At 25.7% G+C, this 20,824-nt stretch overlaps 1 protein-coding gene across 2 annotated transcripts in view; it reads right to left on the bottom strand.

Moving 5' to 3' along the window:
• Positions 1–20,429, bottom strand: part of LOC136075533 (uncharacterized) — a 68,749-nt gene extending 48,320 nt beyond the window's left edge. For both annotated transcript variants that reach the window (XM_065788965.1, XM_065788964.1), the window contains exon 1: positions 20,141–20,429. The gene's annotated coding sequence lies outside the window, so the exon portion shown is untranslated. The remainder of the gene's footprint in view (positions 1–20,140) is intronic.
• Positions 20,430–20,824: the final 395 nt, after the last annotated feature.

The raw sequence follows: 20,824 nt of genomic DNA on the forward strand, positions 1-20,824 counted from the left end.
ATTTTGTTTAACGATTACGACTCCGAATCCGCTGAATATGTTGCGACTCTGATACAACTCCCACTATGACTCCACAGCCCTGGTTCGTATTTTATGTTTCAATTAAGGAGTAATCCAATTGTTTCTGTTCCTTCTATTTTAATTTACGATAAATAACTAATGATAAATAATTTAGAATAATTTTGTTAGTTAATTTGCATAACTGTAATGATGCAAAAATAAATCATACATTTCATTCATAAATTTACTTTTAAATCCATTTTCCCAATCCGCTATTGAAATGACTTGAAAATAACTATTAATTTTCATTTTGATATAATTTAATGGATCTTTTGTTTGTTAGAAGACTGAAGATCATTTATTAGATAATGCTTTATTTAATGATGATCCTGTTTGAGGTTTCCTGAAGGAGCTGGAAGAGTTATAGAAGCAATTTTGTAAAATTAAAGAAATTTCTTTTCGTATCATTTTAGTCAAGTTGTTAATATTTTAATCTGTTTTGCTGTTTTTATTTTCATCTCATAGTTATTGACCATGTCCAGCTACTCCTGTAATCAAAGACTCAAAGGTTCATCTTCGCACAATATGGTATCTTCATTATCATCTGTTATGGATAGCAATGCTGTAGTTTCAGCTTTGACGAATGAAAGCCACTTGATAAGATGCACAATTAAATTTACCAAAGCAGTTTTAGTTAGCCGAACTAGTATGATGTCTGAACCAAATTATTTTGAGCTTGATCTCCGTTATAAAGATATTGAATAAGATAAATTTGTGCATCTCTCTTTTATACTTTTAATTAAGGAGGTCTTCATGGTTATGATTGTTACAAATGTTACTTAATGGTCCTACGCCCAACTTTTGCAGCATAAATTCTAAGGTAGTATTAGCTGATAGGAGAATAGCATCTCTCTGACACAAAGCCTCTAAACCTAATTTCACTAGTACCAACATAGATAATATTCACAAAATCAATTTTAATTCAGATTCTGTAAAGTCAATAGCTGAATTTAAGTCAATCAGGGCTTTTTGAATGAATTTTGTTAATTTATAAAAATGCTTAAGCATAAAAGTAAGCTGTTCCATCTGCTATTATTATTCAATATTAATAGCAGTACTTTACCATGTTCGGGTTTTACATAAAATTAAAAGTTTTCATTTTTTGTCAGTGATTGTCCGAACAGCTTTACGACTTTTGCATATCAATGGAGCAAAACTATTTGCAAGTTCATTTGAATTTGGTGAGCTCTGAAAAATCCTTGACCCATCTAAATGTAATCCATCTTCTCTTTATCATATTCACCTTATTCTCTCCCCTGATTCCATTCTTTACCTCTACAAATCTCTTATTCATCCCTGTATGGAATACTGTTGTCATATTTGGGCTGGTTCTTTTAATAATGCTTTTTCTCTTCTAGACAAGGTCTAAACACGCATTGTATACCTAGTTGGACCCAAACTGTCGGCTAAGATTAAGCTTCTTTCCCATCGTCGTAAGGTTGCATCTCTTTCTCTTTTCTTCTAATACTATAATGGTTGCTGCTCAAAGGAGCTATCATCTGTAGTTCCATCAACTAAAACTCATTCTTGCTTTACTCGTTATTCATAAAAGTCTCATTCTTTTACTGCATCTGTCCCTGCATGCTCCAAAAGCTTTTATTTTTCAAGTATTTTTCTTTGCCCTTCAACCCCTTGGAACTCTCAACCATGTTTTCCTGACTCATACAACCTTCAACTTTTCAAGTCTTCTGTCAACCGTTTCTTTGCTCTGTAACTCTATTTTTTTTTCCTTGTAACCCCCAATTATATAGTGGTTGCTTGCAGTTTTTGGTTGATGGACATTCAATGTCCTATTTTCTTCATTACCAAAGCACCATCAATTAGCAAGTGACCGGGGCCCCGGCGCCAGCTAAAAATGTGACTCATTTCAAACCCAGCCTGGCTAAACTATAAGATTTAGCAGGGGTTGATAGAAGGGCTAAAAAAAATTTAATACTTTGAATAAGATAATTCTATGCTTATATTTACTAATTATTAAGTACTGGCATATATTTTCAAACTCAAATTTACTTTCAAAAAGATGGCAAGCAACCACTTATAAGTTATGAATGACTTTAAAATAGTAAATTCGTAAAAATACTAGGAAATGGTTAACTGAAGACTTGAAAAGTTGTAGGTTGTATATTAAAAAAAAATTAAGATAGCTAATAGTTGTAAGGTGTTCTTGATGTGCAAGGAATAAAACTGAATTAAAAAAAGTTTTTATAGCATGAAGGGACAGATGCAGTAAAATGATGCAATATATATTGGATAAAAAGCCAAGAAAGAATGAGTTTTTATTCAGGTCAGGTCAGGTTATCCTGCTACTGGTAACATGTAACCCAGCACAATTTGCTTCATGTCCTGCTGAAGGTATTGAGTATATATTTATGAAGGTATTGAGTATAAGATAAATTTTTATACCTTTCTTTTATTCTTTTAATTAAGGAGGTCTTCATATTGTTACTTAATGGTACTATGCTCAACTTTTGCGGCATATATGCCGAGGTAGTATCAACTAATAGAAAAATAGCATATCTCTGACATAAAAGCATGACATATATATATATATATATATATATATATATATATATATATATATATATATATATATATATATATTTATATATATATGTATATATATACATATATATATATATATATATATATATATATATATATATATACATATATATATATATATATATATATATATTTATATATATATATATATACATATATATATATATATATATATATATATATATATATATATATATATATATATATATATATACATATATATATATATATATATATATATATATATATATATTTATATATATATATATATATACATATATATATATATATATATATATATATATATATATATATATATATGTATATTTTTATATAAATATATATATATTTTTTAATATAAACAATATTTTTAACTTTTTGTTTAAATTCTTTAGGTGTACCTTACACCGCCTTAAACTATATATATATTTGATTAAAACAAAAAAACAACTAGTAAATCAAAAAAAAATTCTTTTTTCAAATCCATGCTTTATGCAAGCAGAATTCTATTGGGCCTAGAAATTCTTTTTTTGTTATCTTTTGTAGAAGGAAAAATTACTGTTTTTTTTTTTTTAAATTTAAAAATTACTGTTTTTACTAAATTTTTGTTTTTTAACTTAATAACTTAAGACTTATTAACTTAATAACTTAAAACAATAGGTTTTTAACTTAATAACTTAAGACTTATTACTTAATAACTTAAAACAATAGGTTTTGAATCGCTGCGCTTTAATGTCTTCGAAACTGCAAATAATTTGCAAATCAATGATTTTTGTGACGTAATACGCAATTCATATCAAATACATAAAATGCATGGGAAAATACAAATTAAATTTTTGTTAACTTAATTAACTTTTTTTGGTCAAATTTTTCCATTTCCTTGAATTGTCATCGAAAATGATTAAGTGTGCAAAATTTGAGCAAAATTGGTTGAGAAAAAAGCTTTCAAAAATTGATTTCAAATTTTGTGGCACACAAACATATATATATATATATATATATATATATATATATATATATATATATATATATATATATATATATATATATATATATATATATATATATATATATATATATATATATATATATATATATATATATATATATATATATATATAGAAAGTAACCTTATATAAAGCATGGAGAAAAAAAAAACACATTGAGTAAACTTTCATGTAAGTTATTGCATATTTCAGTAGAACTTTCTAGACCTATTTAAAAAACGTTTGCTGTGAACGTTAAGTAAATGTTTGCTGTTTGTTATTGAAACTTCGTATTGAAAGCTTAAGAACTGTAAATTGGGGTTCACAAAATTTGGATATGTGGTTCATGTATGCAGTGAAAGTTATGCGTACTTAAATAAACATTTCGGCAATGTTTTCTGAACCTTAATTGTTAGCTAGGTAATATAACAGTTTAAAGATCAGATCTTATTGTCATTATTGTAAAACAACGCAAAACAAGTTTTATGAGTTTCAAGCAGGTAACTTAGATTTTTGATTCTTAGCCCAAACACATCATTAAATGGAAAATTGTTTGTTCAACTATATTTTATAGAAATATCTATATCTTTTAGATAAGACTGTTAATGTTTGTCATCAAGTTAAGTTCAATTTTCTGCATATAATCTTTAAGGTAAGCTCTGCTTTTAGGAAGCATAGTGGCATCATGAGCACAAAGGCATATTTTTTTTTTTTTCTTCTACACAGTTTGGTTTATTATGTAAATCTTTTCTATAACTTCATAATAAGATATATATTGATCTTGTTCGAGTTTGCACAAAAATTATATTTAGAACTTGTTAAATCATTCTTGCAAATGATACTCTTGTTAAGTAGAAGCAGAAATTTTTTTTAAAGATATTTGTCAGCTATTTATAACTTTATTTACATAGTATACCCATAGTAGACAAAATTAGAAAAAGTTCTATTTGTCGACTACTCATAAAGTAAAAAAAATTTGACAAGAAGCCAAACGGCAATTAGGTTTTTCAAGTTTAATTTCCTTTTGTAAGAGAATTTATAACTATTGTTGAAAAGATCGCTTTAGAGTTATAGAAGTTGTTTATCCATTTATAGATGGTTAATAAACCTCCACGGATTATTTTGTACCTCGTATCAATTTTTATAAGACTTTAGTGATATTTAAGATTAAGTAATTCATAAACTAATTTCAAAGCTTTTCAGAGTTTATTTTCAAATTGTCGTTGATTTTAACGTAGACAAAGGTTATACACAGATCCAAAAAATATTCTAAATATGGTCGAACTAGTGCTAAAAATAGTCTTATATAACAAAGCAAATTTTGATAAGATAAAAAATTATATAAAAAAAAATAAAAGACAATACTTCATTTGAAACTACCCTGGAAACTGTCTTCTTAGATAGAGCTAAAAGACAGAGCTGTCACACCTTTAAGAACTTGAAAAAAACAGCCTTAGAATCTCCTCAAGAAAAGAGTAAATCATACCTGAATGATTTTAAAAAAGCATAGTCTTTTAAAGTAGCATTAAAATTAATTTTAAAGAAAAATCCTCCCTTAAGAATTCTTTAAGGGATATTAACCAATAATATTAAGTAATATTTTATGTGAATCGTTCAAACTTTTTAATTAGTTAGATTTAATGATTTAAAAAAAATGACTTTAAAAAATTTAAATTGTTGTAGGACACAAAAAACTGAAATATTTTAAAAATTTGTAATGCCTTCTTATACTAAAATCCTAATGTACTAAAGAATATCCAATGGAAATGCAAAGCCTTGCTCTTAACCTAATCTTTTATTCTCCTAGAGTTTATCTAAATGTCAGAAAAAAATTTACTAAAATGCTTCCTCATCTAAAAACATTTAAAAAAGGTATCAAAAAGTTACATGCAAATCTTGTTTTCAATCAGAATCAATTATGGTCTTATAACTGAAAGTAGCAGAAGTAAAGGAAAAAAGAAAATCATGTATCTGCTCATTAATGACTGATGAAATGGAAATTCATAAGAAAATAGAATGGCATGGCGAAATATTTTGTGGGAAGGCTGTGTTTATACAACAATATATGTTTTTAATATGAGTACAATTAAATACATACACGATAGTGGAAAGTTTGTGTTTGCTTAATCAAAAAAAAATTAACTACAATTTTAGGTATGTTGTTATTTGCTCTGAACTTTAAAGCGATTCTGAAATTAAAGTAAAAGCAGCAATCTTGTTTTTGATAAACAGCTCAAATGATGCGGTAAAGCTACCAATTGGCTACTTTTATATTAAGGGTATCTTTTGAGTTCAAAAAAAAATTTGAATAAAAATGTGTTTAAAATTATTAGAAGAAATTGACTATAACAACTGACTATAACAATAACTTGACCATGAGAATGCTTATATAGCTTAAGTTGTTAAGAAGTTCTTAAGAAGTTTATCCTTATATACGAGTGATTTTGTTGAATTTATTGTTGGATTTGTTGTAAAAAAAATTAAAAAAGTTTTGGGTTGTGACATTTGCTTAAACTTGATTCTATCACAAATCTGCATATTCTAATTTCAAAATTAATTTAAAAAAAAAACTACAGGGACATTATGCTTGGTTCAACCCTCTAAAGATGTTATTCACATATGTAGTTGCAGAAAGTGATATCAGAATTTTAAGGAAGAGAAGAGGCTGTTTCAAAAAAGAAAAAAATTGTTTTAAAGCCAGTTTAAATTTAAAGTTAATTATTAATATTCTAATCAGTTTTTGTAGCTCTTTTTTTATTGATAACAAAGAACATATGTTTGATGATGATGTTCAATCTAATCATTTGATGAATTTAGTCAATGTGATAAGCTTTTATTGAACTTTAAATTATATCACAAAGGAGAAACTTTGAATAATGATTAGAAAAACTTTGAAGTAAATTATTTTATTTTGTGGTCAATAAATATACATATATAACATGTTAAATAGATACTAGGTAAAGTTAGATTAGGTAAAGATGCTAGGTAAAGTTTTAACTTTACCTAGCATTTATACCTTTAAAATTTTTTTTTTAATTTTCATCTTTACCTTCAAAATTTAGTCAGAAACATTAAGGTTTCAACTAAAAGTTGCCTTAACTGTTGCCTTATTGTTTGTTTTTTTTGTGACATTACATTTTATTTTTTGTTTAATTTATTATTTATTTATTTAGTTTAATGGTTACTTTTTTTAATCTCTGTTTATTTTCTTGCCCTTGTTCTTTTTTGAGTTTGTGTTATTTACAAGCTCTTCTCATTTTAACCATGTTATATGAGATTAAACATTTCAGTTGATATTATATTATTTAAGAACCAATATATGATAATTACTCGTTAAAATATTGTTGTTGTTGTTTTTGTAGACTGTTATTTGTACTTAAAATAGGTCTAAATATTCGAATAGCAATTAATCAATATATCTCTGAAATAATAACAGAGTTATTATTTCAGAGATATATTGATTATATCTAATAATAGCAGTAATAAACATTAATAAACAGTAATAAACTAACAAAACGTGACCACTAACAATAACATAAAAACGGCTATTGCTAAAAAAATTATAAAGATTTAGTGAATAAAAAGTTGTTACAAATATTAGGTTGTCTTGAAAAGGACAACTTAGGCAATTTATTTGACTTGGAAATTGCTTTGAGTATAAATAAGCTATTTATTTAGAGGAAACTGTTTTTTGTTTTAACTATGTAAAACAGCATTTTATGAATCATACGAGTATTAATTTTTTTTATTTATTTATTTATTGTATTTGTATGTAAACTTTATTGTATTGTATGTAAAATTTATTGTATTTGTATGTAATGCAGGACTTGTTACGAGATTTCGCTGCGTAGCGAAAACGCGTAACGGATTTCTAAGTAACTCAACTCAGCAAATATATTTTGTATCGTTAGAAGTTATATTGCGTCACTCGCGTCTTTTCAAGTACCGCATTGTAATTAAAGTTATTTTATTAACGCGTTAAAAATCATACAAACAGTTTGTTTTTTTCTCACTATAACAAAAGTTACAAATATAATCTAAGTTCTTATTTAAAAAATCATTTTTATTATATTTTTCAAATATGAACTAAATTATACTTAAAAAAAATTTTTTTTTTTTATGAAACGTAAAATAATGTTTGTTTATTTTCTTATCATTTTACAGTTGGTTTTTGGTTATTTTATTAACTGTTAATAAATTTTTTCTTATTTAATTTGTGAACTCATTTTAATAATGTTTTTAAACAAGAAAGAGTTTTTTGTTGTTGTTTATCAGTTACCGATAACATATTCGTGATCATAATTTATTTTCATAAATTAAACGAACGCCATTAAAACTTTACGTTATTGAATTAACAATAAACAAAATATCTTATTAATAAAATATTTGCATCAAAATAAATCGTGCATTTTTTAAACTATTATGACTAAAAATAAATTTTATATTTAAAAAGAATTTATATATTTAATTCCTTAAGATAAAACTTAAAACACTTAATTTTTTCCAACTAATTTTTAACAAGAACTAAAAAAAATTATGAAACAAGCTTTCTGTTTCTTTGTTTCTTTAACAAATATGTTTCTTTAACAAAAAATGTTTCTGTTTCTTTAACAAAAAATCTATTAGTTTACAATTGCGGTTAAATGCTTCTACTTTATTTCTTCCGAATAAACGTCACGTTAACGACAATCAAAAAATAATTTAAATATTCTAAAAGATATAAGTTTTTGCGTAGCGCAAAACTGCTGAACGCGTAGGCAAATCGCCTTTTCGCAAGCAAAATGTGAGCTGCGTAACGCTTCTTAACAAGGCCTGGTAATGTAAACATTTATTTATTGTAGTTTGTATAAGCTTGCGGTATCTATTTTAGTTGTTCGTATATAAAACTGCTTTTTATAGAATTGACAGTTTTTAAGGTAGAAGATCCTCATGAAAGTCAAACAACTTTCGAAAGATTTTTTTTATTCAATTTTAATGATGAACTTAACAGAGATTAGTTACGTAAAAACGGTTCATTGTAAACAAACTAAGATTTATAATAATCATAGTTTAGTACACTATAGTTTTCAAACTGTCCTAGCAACCACCATAGCAACAAATTTTTTTATTGGTTTTTTAGCTTAATGGTCAAGTTTTTAGAAAAAACTTAGCTCTAAAAATATCCTGTTTGCTTAAAATTATACCAGTGCTCAAAAAAATTTTAGGATAAATGTCACAGCCTAAAGTTAACTAATAATAATACCACAACTTTTGGTTATATTTGCTTGCTTGCTTAAAAACCATTTTCATTACATGTTTGTTTGCATCTTTTAAATAATAAATGACTTGTTGCATAACTAGAAAATGTGAATATAAATTCAAAAACAGTAACTACACTTCAAAAAAAAAAATACAGCCTCATTACCAATTGCAAGTTTTTCAAGTGTTAAGTTTTTTTTGATAATGAATATAAGACAAAAAAGACTTTCACAGCAGGTATCAACAAAAAATTTCTTCTGCTGAACTAAAGTTGATAAAAGTTATGAAAAAAAGGTTTGTTGACAAAAAAAATTAAAAAATATTGAATAACTTAAAAAATAATTATCTGTTTTTCACCATTGTGGTGGAAACCCCAGTTGATAGTACTCTAAATATACTCTGAAAACTTGGAGTTACTAGCATTTGTTAAACTTTTACTATCATGTTCGAATCAATCATGTTTTACAATCAATCAAAATGGTAGCTTAAATGTCTAACTAGTCCTTAATTACATTTTTTTTTTAAATTTATAAATATTTAAAAACAAAAATTTAATTTATGTAAAATAAAATTTAACTGAAATTAATGTTCCATAACAAAAACTTTAGAAACTTTATTTTAAGAAGATCTGCTACCTTAAGAGTTATTCTTAAATAAAACTAGCTTATTTTATATATGGAACATTTATTATATATTTCATTCGTTGAATGCTTACCACGTCTGATTTTGCATTCGAGTATCAAAAACCAAATGCTAAAAGCTTTCTGTGCACTGATTTCACAGTCTTTGTTAAACTTATAAATAATAATAATAAAAAAGTTAAGTCACAAATATGTATCATGAGATCAAAGTATATAAGTAAACTAAAAATTATTTTTATTTAGACTATTTCTATTTCTTACCGCAAATATCAAGTATTATACAAACTATGCTTTTATTAAATGTATTGCAATTCAATTATGCTGAATTCAAATATTATAATTATAATCTAAAAAGCATTTGTTTGTGACAATAATTATAGATGTGTGAATAAATGTATCGAAGAAATTTGTTTACTGATTTACAAAATATTGGATTAGTACAAACTAAGGCTAAGCTGAATTTTTTTGACTTTCTTTTTGAAAAGACTTTCTTTTTGAAAAGACTTTCTTTTTGAAAAGACTTTCTTTTTGAAAAGACTTTCTTTTTGAAAAGACTTTCTTTTTGAAAACATAAAACAAAGAAGAAAATAAAGAGAAGAAAAAAAATTAAGTTTTGGACTACAAAAGTATCGAAAATTTAATTATCCTTTATTTAATTTATTCATTTCTTAAATATAAAAAATATTATTTGTTAAATTTGATTTAAAATTATGAAATAATTTGTAACTAAAAATATTAGTCAAAAGTAAAATCCGTAAGGATCTCTCTCTCTCTCTCTCTCTCTATCTATCTATTTTTCCAATATTTCCTATAATTCTATATTTCCTTAACTTTAATAAACAAATTAACATGATAAGTATTCTTGATGCCTAAAATTTGATGCCTTAGATGTACCCATAAATGTTTAATGGTTTTAAAGTCAGTTGTTTTGGTATATTATCTTACTCCTATTGGAGAATGCAAAATCGTCTTGGGAAAGTTAGACTTAAATTGATGACTTTTTAGCTGGACATCTTCCAAATAAGTTTAAAAAGGTATACAATATAAAATACTGCATATTATACATTATAACAGAGGTACATGTACTTTTATTTTTTAACAATATGGCTCTATTTTCAATCAAAGCTCACATATTCTCATTGAAACTTTTGAAACATTGAAAGATTGAAACAATAAAAATCTTCTCTTTTAGTGTAAAGGTTTCTTTTTAATTTTGTTTTTTTATTATAAAAGAACAAGATTAAAAAAAAAACATTTAAAATCTATTCCAAAAGAAACATCTAATAGTACATTTAAATGTCAGACCAGGTTTTTTTTGTTTAGAATCACATGCTTTTTATCCTGACAACGTATTGTATTGTGTGGTCTTTATGATTGCTTTTATATACAGTAAGGTCACATCTATTTATATTTTTCCTGTAAGCAAAATTAGCAAACCAATAAAGTTGTATTACTAAACATTTATCTATTTTAAACTGATTTAAGAGTCAAATTTTTTTCAGAAAAAGAAATACAATTCTTATATAACGTGATCTCAATTACTTATAAACATAGCTTTTAAATTACTTCCAAAAAGTATACGTTTGCAATATCATTAAATTTGCAATTTTGCAAAAAATACAAATAGTAAAAAAGATTAGTATTTCATTTCATCAAATATTATTGTTTTTTAAATCATTTAAAGTATATCAATAAGCATAATTTATTCTAAACATTTTAGTCTATATTAAAACATTTTAAGAGATATATTATATGTTGGCTTTAGTGCGCTAAAATAAAAGTGATTTTTTTTTTTTGTTAGGTTTTTAGCAAGTATTTGAGCGTTACTACAAACTATTGCAATTGGCTGTATATTACTGTATATTATTTTAAATGACTGTATATTACTGTCTATTATTGTCAATGGCTGTATGCTACTGTATAATATTGTTAGGGTTATAGGGTTAATGGAAACGCAGATAAACGCCATTCCTCCTTAGCCGACAAATCACGAAACTGTTCCGCATCTTTCTATATAGTTTTTTGCAACTGCTCCACCATCGCTTTTTTGAGCTAGTTTTTGAAACTAATTTTTTTTTTTTTTTTTTGTTAATGCGGTTGTCTATAAACTAGGCAACACCTAATTTATTCCATTAATAAAAGTAATCTTTCATTATTAAAAGATCATTTGCCTTTTTGCGCAGTGATTTTAATTGAAGTTGAATAGTATTTTAATTTTCTGTTTAAAATAAGTTTCTGTGAGACTGTAAATAAAATAAAGCAATTCAAAAAAGCATTTTTTTCCGCAATTTTATTTTAAAGTATTTTAATGGCGTTAAATAAACTTTAATGGACGACTTAGATTGCCAAGAATAAAACGCCTGTTTTCTTCATCAATGATTATAACTGTGAGTGCATAATGATAAATGGTCTTTTTAATGAGAACATCATCTTTGCAGATTAACAAAACATAATGTCAGTAAAACATACATCATCATTGATGTTCATCAGCATTGAAGGTATTTTACTAAAAGAGTTTCAGCCAAAGACGTATGTAAAAAACGGCAACGAAAACTACTGATTGCAAGGAAAATACTATATAAAATTAAAATAATTTAGCTGGAATAAAATCATTTTAGAAATTTTAATAGTGCTTTATTGTTTTCAAAACACCCTGATAGTATATTCAATACTTAGTTAATATTTAACATAATTATTTCTTGTTTATGTTATTAGGTTTCTGTTTAAATATCAGAACTTAGCTCATTTAATTTTTTTTTCCCTAATAAAAGCTTTTAATTTAGGCATATGATACAACAAATAATTATGGGCAGATATAGTAGTTACAGTCATCACCCTAGACCTCCAAAAATTGCAAGAATGCACAAAACAAAAATGTACCTTTAAAAAAAATTTGAATGATCAAATTTAGAACATTTAGGAGCTGATCTGCATCTTGTTGAACACACACTTTGAATATTTTAAACACCGTTCCACTTGATTTCCTATTCACCTTTAACCCCTGGCTTTTGTAAATGGCTGTATGCAAATGTATATTATTGTCAATGGCTATACGTTACTGTATATATTTGTAAACAGTTCTTTACAAAAGTTTTTAGGGATTTTTTGAACGTTTAAAGCATTTTAAAAAAAATTTAATAAATATGCAGTTTTAAATATATTTTTTTGTATACTAGCTTACAATCTAGTAGATATTCTTATATGCTCAATATACTAATAGTAAACTTTTTTATATTCTTTAACTGTCAATATATATGGAGTTACAATCTCAAACGCTTCTCAATATTGTTAAATAAATTTTTTCATTAAATGTACAAACTATACATTTAATTAAGGAACTGTACATTTAATTTATAAACATTTTTACTCGATCACAAATTTAAAATTAGATGTAAGAATCACCATTTTGTTAAGAATGGAATTAAATCCATTTAATACTAATAAATTAGTTCTTGGAAAAAACTGTATTCTGAATAAAATACTTTTAAATTAGTCTCTAACCTAAAAATTAAAGTATTAACCCTAACTAAGTATTCAGTAATACTATTATCATTGTTACTATTATTATTATTAATAATGTTATTTTTTATCATTATTATTATTATTATAGTTATTATTATTATATATTATTAAAATATATTATATTTATTATATCATTAAGAATATTATTGATATTATTGTTAATATTGTTGTTGTTATTGTTATTGTGATATTATAATTACATAATATAACTAGTTAAACTGTTTAAATTACCAATATTACAAACTAATGTTGTATATTTAACTATGATATCTTTATTACTAACAATACTATCATTTCAATATGAAAATATTTAAAATGTTAATAAAATAAGACTCCTAGAATGGCATGGTCATATTTCATAATCAGTAGTTTTTACTTTAAACTGACTAGACCAACATGCTTATATATGTGTATGCCATTAGCAAAAACAGTATAAAATGTTTCTTAAGGTTCTATTTGGGGCAACTTTTGTTCTTAATCTATATAAATGACTTTAATAAAGCCTCAAACCTAATTAGTATCATGTTTGACGACAACACTAATTTATTCCTTACAAATTATGACATATCCAAAATCTTTTCTACAATGAATGATGAACTTATGAAACACATCTTCTTGGTTAAAATGTAACAAATTAACTCTTAACATTAATGAAACCAAATGAAATGAATGGTTTCTTTGGGCCTATTTTTCCAAAATACGCCCAAAGTATTTATTGACTAAGTTAAAATAAAAAGAGATTTTTTAAATTAATTTTTAGAAGCTGTTCTTAACAAGAACATTACATAGAAACCTTATATTGACTATATTTGCTTGGAAACATCTATAAATAATGGAGTCTTATTTAAATCTTAATCATATTTTGACAAAAAAGCTTTAAGCCAACTTTATTATTCATTTATTGAATAATTAAGCTCAAAGAAGCACCAAAAAACGGAAGTTACACTGAAATTATCGCCATCAGAAGCATGCAATCCACCAAGTAATTTTTAAAGATTGAGACTTTTTCCAAACCACTCTTTATGGAGTTGAAAATACTTAATATTTAAAAGCTCAATGTTTTTAACGTTTTACACATTTAGAAAATTGATTTAACCTTATATGTCTAAAAACCTGTTTTCTCCAAACAGAATTGATAAATATATACTTAGTAATAAAAGTTTTGTACATGGAACAACTTGAAATTAAAAGTTTAAATAATTTTGCATTACCTTTTATGTACCATTTATTTTTAATAAAATTGTTTTACTTATTTTTAAAATTCCTATACTTTTCTGACCTTTAAAAACAAGCTCAAAAATTGAATTCTATTTATTGATGACATAATTAAATAATCTTTTATAAAAATTACGTATTTTTCTTAATAACTGTATAACTTTTGTACTTTCTTTTTCCTATTATAAAGAAATGTCTTAATATATTTACTTTGCATGCCCGTAGAAACAAAAATTATATGAGGAGGGAGGGGGGCAGTAATATCCCAAAATTGTTTTAAGGACTTTTTTTTCTCTTTTTTATTTATTTTTACAGTCAATTTCTTTAAAATTATTTATTTGAAAAATCATAGGGAGGAAAATGCCCCTGCTGCCCCCTAGGTTGCTACGGGCCTGCTTTGTATTGTATATTTATATTGTATATTGTATTGTACTGTATATGCGGTAGTGGTGTAGTGGTAAAGCGCTCGCTTCATAAGCAAGAGGTTCAGAGTTCAATCCCCACCACGTCCCTGGTATTACCCCGCTCAACTTGTTTCTCCGCCCAGCAGCCTTGTTCGTCAAGGTTCGTGTTTCGGAGTTATAGAGTTGAGAGAGGGTTATAACCACTATTAAGAGCCTCCTCATCTGTAGTGGCCTTCTCAGCCTTGAGAAGGTGAATAACAAAAAAACAAAAAAAACAAAAATATTTACACAGCTATGCATAACATGTACATTTATTCAGCTATGCACAAAAGTTTAATTGAGATGGTAATTTTAATCGAACTTTTCAGATTTTTTAACTAAAAAAAGTCAGGAAGTATATTTAACTAATTATTTTTTATATTTAAAAGAACAATCGATAGGCTATCCAATTAACATTAATAAGATAATATAGTTAAAAAAAAGTTCAAAATAATTAAATAATTAGTAACATAATCATAAAACAAGTTGCATAAATGTTTTATTTAGTTAAGGTTTAGAACACAAAAAATTAAAAAAAAATTACAAATTTATTATTTTAGATCCTTTCGCTTGATAGCAAAAAATGAACATGTCTCTGCATTGAGTTCAACAATTTTGTGCACATCTTATGTGTCACTTTTAACCACAACTTGTTCAGAAGTTACTTTCAATGCTCAGTAAATTGAATTTGATGGTTTAGTGTTGATCATTGACCAAATATTTTCTTTTGGGTTGATATCTGGTGATCAAGGGCATTAATGCAACAAACATTTTTTTTTTGTTGTAAACCAGTTTATTTTAATTTGTGCTGTGTGTGCGGGAACCACATCTTGCTGGAAGATGCGTTGCTTGCTTCTGCCATACAACTGCCTTGTTGATGGAATTAAAAGTGTTTCAAGTGTGTTTTCGTAGGTGTAAATGATTGATACGGCTAATATACAGCTCACAAAAACCAAGACAAAAAACTGAGCCTCTACCACCTTGTTGACTTGCTTGTAAATAGCGCTCACAATATTTCTCAGTTCCAAATCTTTTAACTTATATTCTTCATTTGCAGTTCACAACCGGAATATTTGACTCATAGCCCCATATCACTTTTATGCAATCTTCAACTGTTCATTGCACCATTTTTATCTTTTGCACCATTTTCATCTTATGCATTGGTCCACAATTTACAGGCTAGGGTTTCTTATTGCAATGTAAGACCCAATACCTTTTTTTTGCTGATGTTCTTCTAACAAGTTCTTTGCTTACACTTTAATTAGAAAAGGATATGTTAAATATTTGAGCTAGCTTTTTGTTGTTGAGCCAAAGATTTTTTTCTTCTGGTTATGATTATGCTACTTTTGCCACGGACACTAAGCATAAATGGTCTTCCAGAAGGAGGCACATCTACGACGTTACCTGTTAGCTCCCAGGTTTTCACCGTTTCTTGCACACAGAATTCAGAAATATCCATAAGTTTACTAATTTCAACGTTGTTACGATTTGATTAGTCCAATAATTTGCCATTTAATGCTCTCTTAATGACACTGCTTTTCTAACCATTTGCAAGTGAATTCAAATCTAAAATATTGCATCTATTCTTTTGATAATTTCTTGCAATTAAAATATATTTTTGTAATTTTAAAAATATTTTTTATCTAAGAGTCATGAGCAGAGGCGTAGAAAGAATTTTTTGGTGTTCGAGATAGGTAACTTCCAGACATGGAGCAAACTCCAAACATTTATACGTTTATACTTATGTCAAATAATGAGGGTTTGCAAAAAATTGCGATGATTGGAGGCTGGGAACAAAAAAGCCCCAAAATTTTCGCCCCCCCCCTGCCCCAAATGTGAGAGCAACAAGTCGATGAAATATTTTTTGTACTATTCTTAACTAGACTTATATTCATCGATAAATTTTAAGTTTCATAGCATTATCTATTAGCGTTTAAAAATTATTAACATATAAAATTTGCAACCCCCTCAAATTGAGGGGGGTTTAAACTTTATATGGTCATAATTTTTAAACGCTAAAATATTTTAAAATGAAATCTAAAATTTATCGATGAATATAAGCCTAGTTAAGAATAGTACAAAAAATATTTCATCAACTTGTTGCTCTCACATTTGGGGCAGGGGGGGCGAAAATTTTGGGGCTTTTTTGTTCCCAACCTCCAATCATCGCAATTTTTTGTAAATCCTCATTATTTGATATAGGTATAAACATATAAATGTTTGAAGTTTGCTCCATGTCTGGAAGTTACCTATCTTGAACGCCAAAAAATTATTTCTACGCCTCTGGTCATGAGTACTCTTTATATTCATAATTTATAGCGGTAATTAAATATAACAATTAGTGGTGTGGTGGAATAGTGTCGCAATACTTTTGATTGTCACAAATTGGATTGTCAAAAATGTGAAAAAGGAAGTGTTGCAAATTGTCGCATGTTTGATTGTCGAACAGCAGAAAAAGAAATAATGTCGCAAATGAATTTGATGAATAATGTCGAAAATAAAAAAACAGAAGAGTAGCAAATGACTTTAAGAAAAAGTGTCAAAAACAAAAAACGAAATAGTGTCGCATATGAGTTTAATGAAAAGGTCAAAAACAAAAAAATGGAATAGTGTCGCAAACCAAACTAAGGAATAATGTCGAAAACAAAAAAAACGATATAGTGTCGCAAATGAATCTTAGGAATAGTATTGACAACAAAAAAGCGGAATAATGTCGCAAAATAGTTTAAGGAATAGTGTTGAAAACAAAAAAATGGAACCAAAGTTACGCTTTTATGGAAACAACAGGTATAATAAAAATAAAACTAAAATCAATAGATATTCGTGTTAAATGTTTTCAATGTATATATATATATATATATATATATGTATATATATATATATATATATAAATATATATATATAAATATATATATATATATATATATATATATATATATATATATATATATATATATATATATATATATATATATGTATATATATATATAAATATATATATATATAAATATATATATATATATATATATATATATATATATATATATATATATATATATATATATATATATATATATATATATATAAAATATATATCAAACAAAAACGTTGACAAAATTTTGACAACATCATGACAAAACGTTTATAGCAGCAAAATTGTTGAATGGAACTTTTACACTTTTAAACATGAATAATTTTTCAATCAACTGCTTTAAGTTATTATATAAATATTGATTAAAATAAAATTTTTAATCCAACCTTAAATATATAATTTATATGACTTTAGAGGTATCAAAATGGACCCTTTTTTGCCCCTAAAATTGCCCTAAAAGGGAAATTACTGTAGCGCAATCAACTGGGTTTATTTTACGCCCACTTGAAGACTGGGCATTTCCTCTCTGCCAAACTTCAGCATTATACTTTCTTAGTCAGGGTTTGATCCTATTTTTAGCTATTTCTCTCCGACTACAATTCCGTTTTTAGCTATTTGCAACACTATTCTATTTTTACTATTAGCAACATTAATCTATTTTCACTATTTGCGACGCTATTGCTTTTTTTAGTTTTCGACACTATTCTGATTTTACGGTTTGCAACTTTATTCCTTTTACTATTCGCAACACTATTCCCTTTTTTTTTTTGTTTTTGACACTATTCATTAAATTCATTTGCGACACTATTCCTTTTTGTCGCAATATTAGGCCTTTTTAATATATTCAACACTATTCGGAAATTCATCATTTAACTTTATTCCTTTCACCCTAGTTAGTTATCAAGTATAAGAAATGTATATTGAATAACTCGATTAAACTTTTATGTTATAAGTAAATTACATCGCATAACGTTTAATAAGTTTTAGGAGTGTTGTAGCATGTGCGAATGTTTTTTTGTCTATTTATCGATACATACATAAATAGCAAAACACAAAAAACTTAAAATTTATATGCGTTAAACTTAAAGGTTTAAAAAAAAAACTGGCACATAATTGCGGAAAAACTCGTTTAAATATTGTGCATAGCTATATATGTTACATTGATTTACACTTTTATAGGTTTTAATAACTTTTTTTTATATATATTAATGTTGATATAATTTATATTTATAACACGATATTTTGTAATTTATTCTTATTTATATCTTTATTTATAAAAGTTGTAAACTTGTAGAAGATTCTGAAGTTGTGGTTTTTAATATATATTTATTATTTCATGAAACTCTTCAAAGCAATAATCTTATAAAAAGTGATTTACAAGAAACTACTTTGACAAATTTATTCCTTTATTCCTATAAGTTGATTCAAAAAAAATTGTTTTTGCATTTCCGAGCCAAAACACAATTTTGATATGTTTTTATTTTTGATGATTAATACTTACTTAAGTAGAGTAGGCTTTTCCAAATATAATAAATTGATAGCTATCAAAGAATAACAATCCCACAATATATTTTGATAATTTTTTCCTACATTGTTCAGTAACGTCAATTTATTAAAAACACTTGACAGTTTTTTGATTGATAACTTTTTAATAGAAAAGTAAAAAAAAAATTTTTAATTTTTGAACATATATTTAAATGTAATTACATCCAAATATTTTATTATTTAATTTTATATGAAATATTTAAACTAACATGATAATCAACGTAATCATCATGATCATTGCAATCATCATCATTTTGATCATCTTTTTAAACATATTACATATTCATGATAATTGTTATCATTATTATTTTCATCGTTTGTTTTTTTTAAACACTATTTAAAAACATAAAGTATAGAAATAATATTAAAATAAAATTATTTTTTAAAAAATTAATATCATAATCATTATCATTGTCATCAACAACAATTAATTTTTCTTTTTTTGTGAGATTTGTTTATTTAAAATTTTGTCTTATATATTTATTCTGAAATTTATTTTTAAACTTTAATGAATAGCATTTCTGTAATCATTATCGTCATCATCATCATCATCATCATCATCATCATCATCATCATCATCATCATCATCATCATCATCATCATCATCATCATCATCATCATCATCATCATCATCATCATCATCATCATCTTCATCATCAAAATTTTCTCTAAGCAGTGAATTTGATAAGGAAGTTAAATTAGTAACTAAAAAATACCTCTACCACATCATCAACATACTATATATTTATTACTGTTTAATAAATTTTTTACTTTGATAGTGTTACTTGGTGAGTTTAGAGACTCATTTAAAAACGTGTCTATTAAAATATACAGAAATAGTTTTTCAACTTAATAGTCATTTTACAAAAACCTAAAATAATCAAATGTTTAAAAAAATTAAACAACATCATCATCACCATAATCAAATTTTTCTTACAGCAGAGAATTTGATAAGGAAGTTAAAATAATAACAAAAAAATAAACATATAATGAGAGTGACAAACGACAATCTGGAAAATTTATATAATACAAATAATAACAAATCAAAATGTGTACTTGCAAGATCCTCAACCTCCTTCAATAATATGCAGTTTGGAATTTTTTTAATGGCAAGTCTTAACTTTTCAAACGATGGTTTTGGATCAATATTGAACCATTCTTTTATCGTTCGATATGCTTTGTCTTCTTGTTTTGGAAAATTTAAAAAATCTGCTTTAATTGCTTCTAAACTACGCTCTTTGACATTTAAGAAAATACCAATCTTAAACCAATCTTGATCAAGTAGCTCAGACAACTTAATTTGAAATTCTGGATTTTCTAGTCCATTCATTTATACTTAAAAACAAAGCAAAATTCGAAATTTAAGTAAATAATATACATCATATTATTTTAAAAAAATGTAAAATGCTATAAGTTTAGGAGATTTATTAGCAACAGTTTACAAACTAACCAAGTTAAATAGTTATAAAAAAAATCAGGCCTTGTGATAACTAAAAAGATCGTAGAGCCCAAGTCTAATAGTTTGTTTGACATCATAAAATCATTTTTACCTACTTTTCATATAGAATAACTATATGAAAATAGAATAACTTTATTTAAATATACCTCCAGCAAACATTTTTGCAGTGGATTTGCAGTGGATCTATATATGCATTTGAATTTTGCTCAATGGTTACTTTTAGGACAATTAGTGGCATCTACTTTAAGTTGCCAGTTAATAATTTCCAAAATGTCATACAC

Source organism: Hydra vulgaris, chromosome 01, assembly GCF_038396675.1.
Source record: "Hydra vulgaris chromosome 01, alternate assembly HydraT2T_AEP".
Lineage (NCBI taxonomy): Eukaryota > Metazoa > Cnidaria > Hydrozoa > Anthoathecata > Hydridae > Hydra > Hydra vulgaris.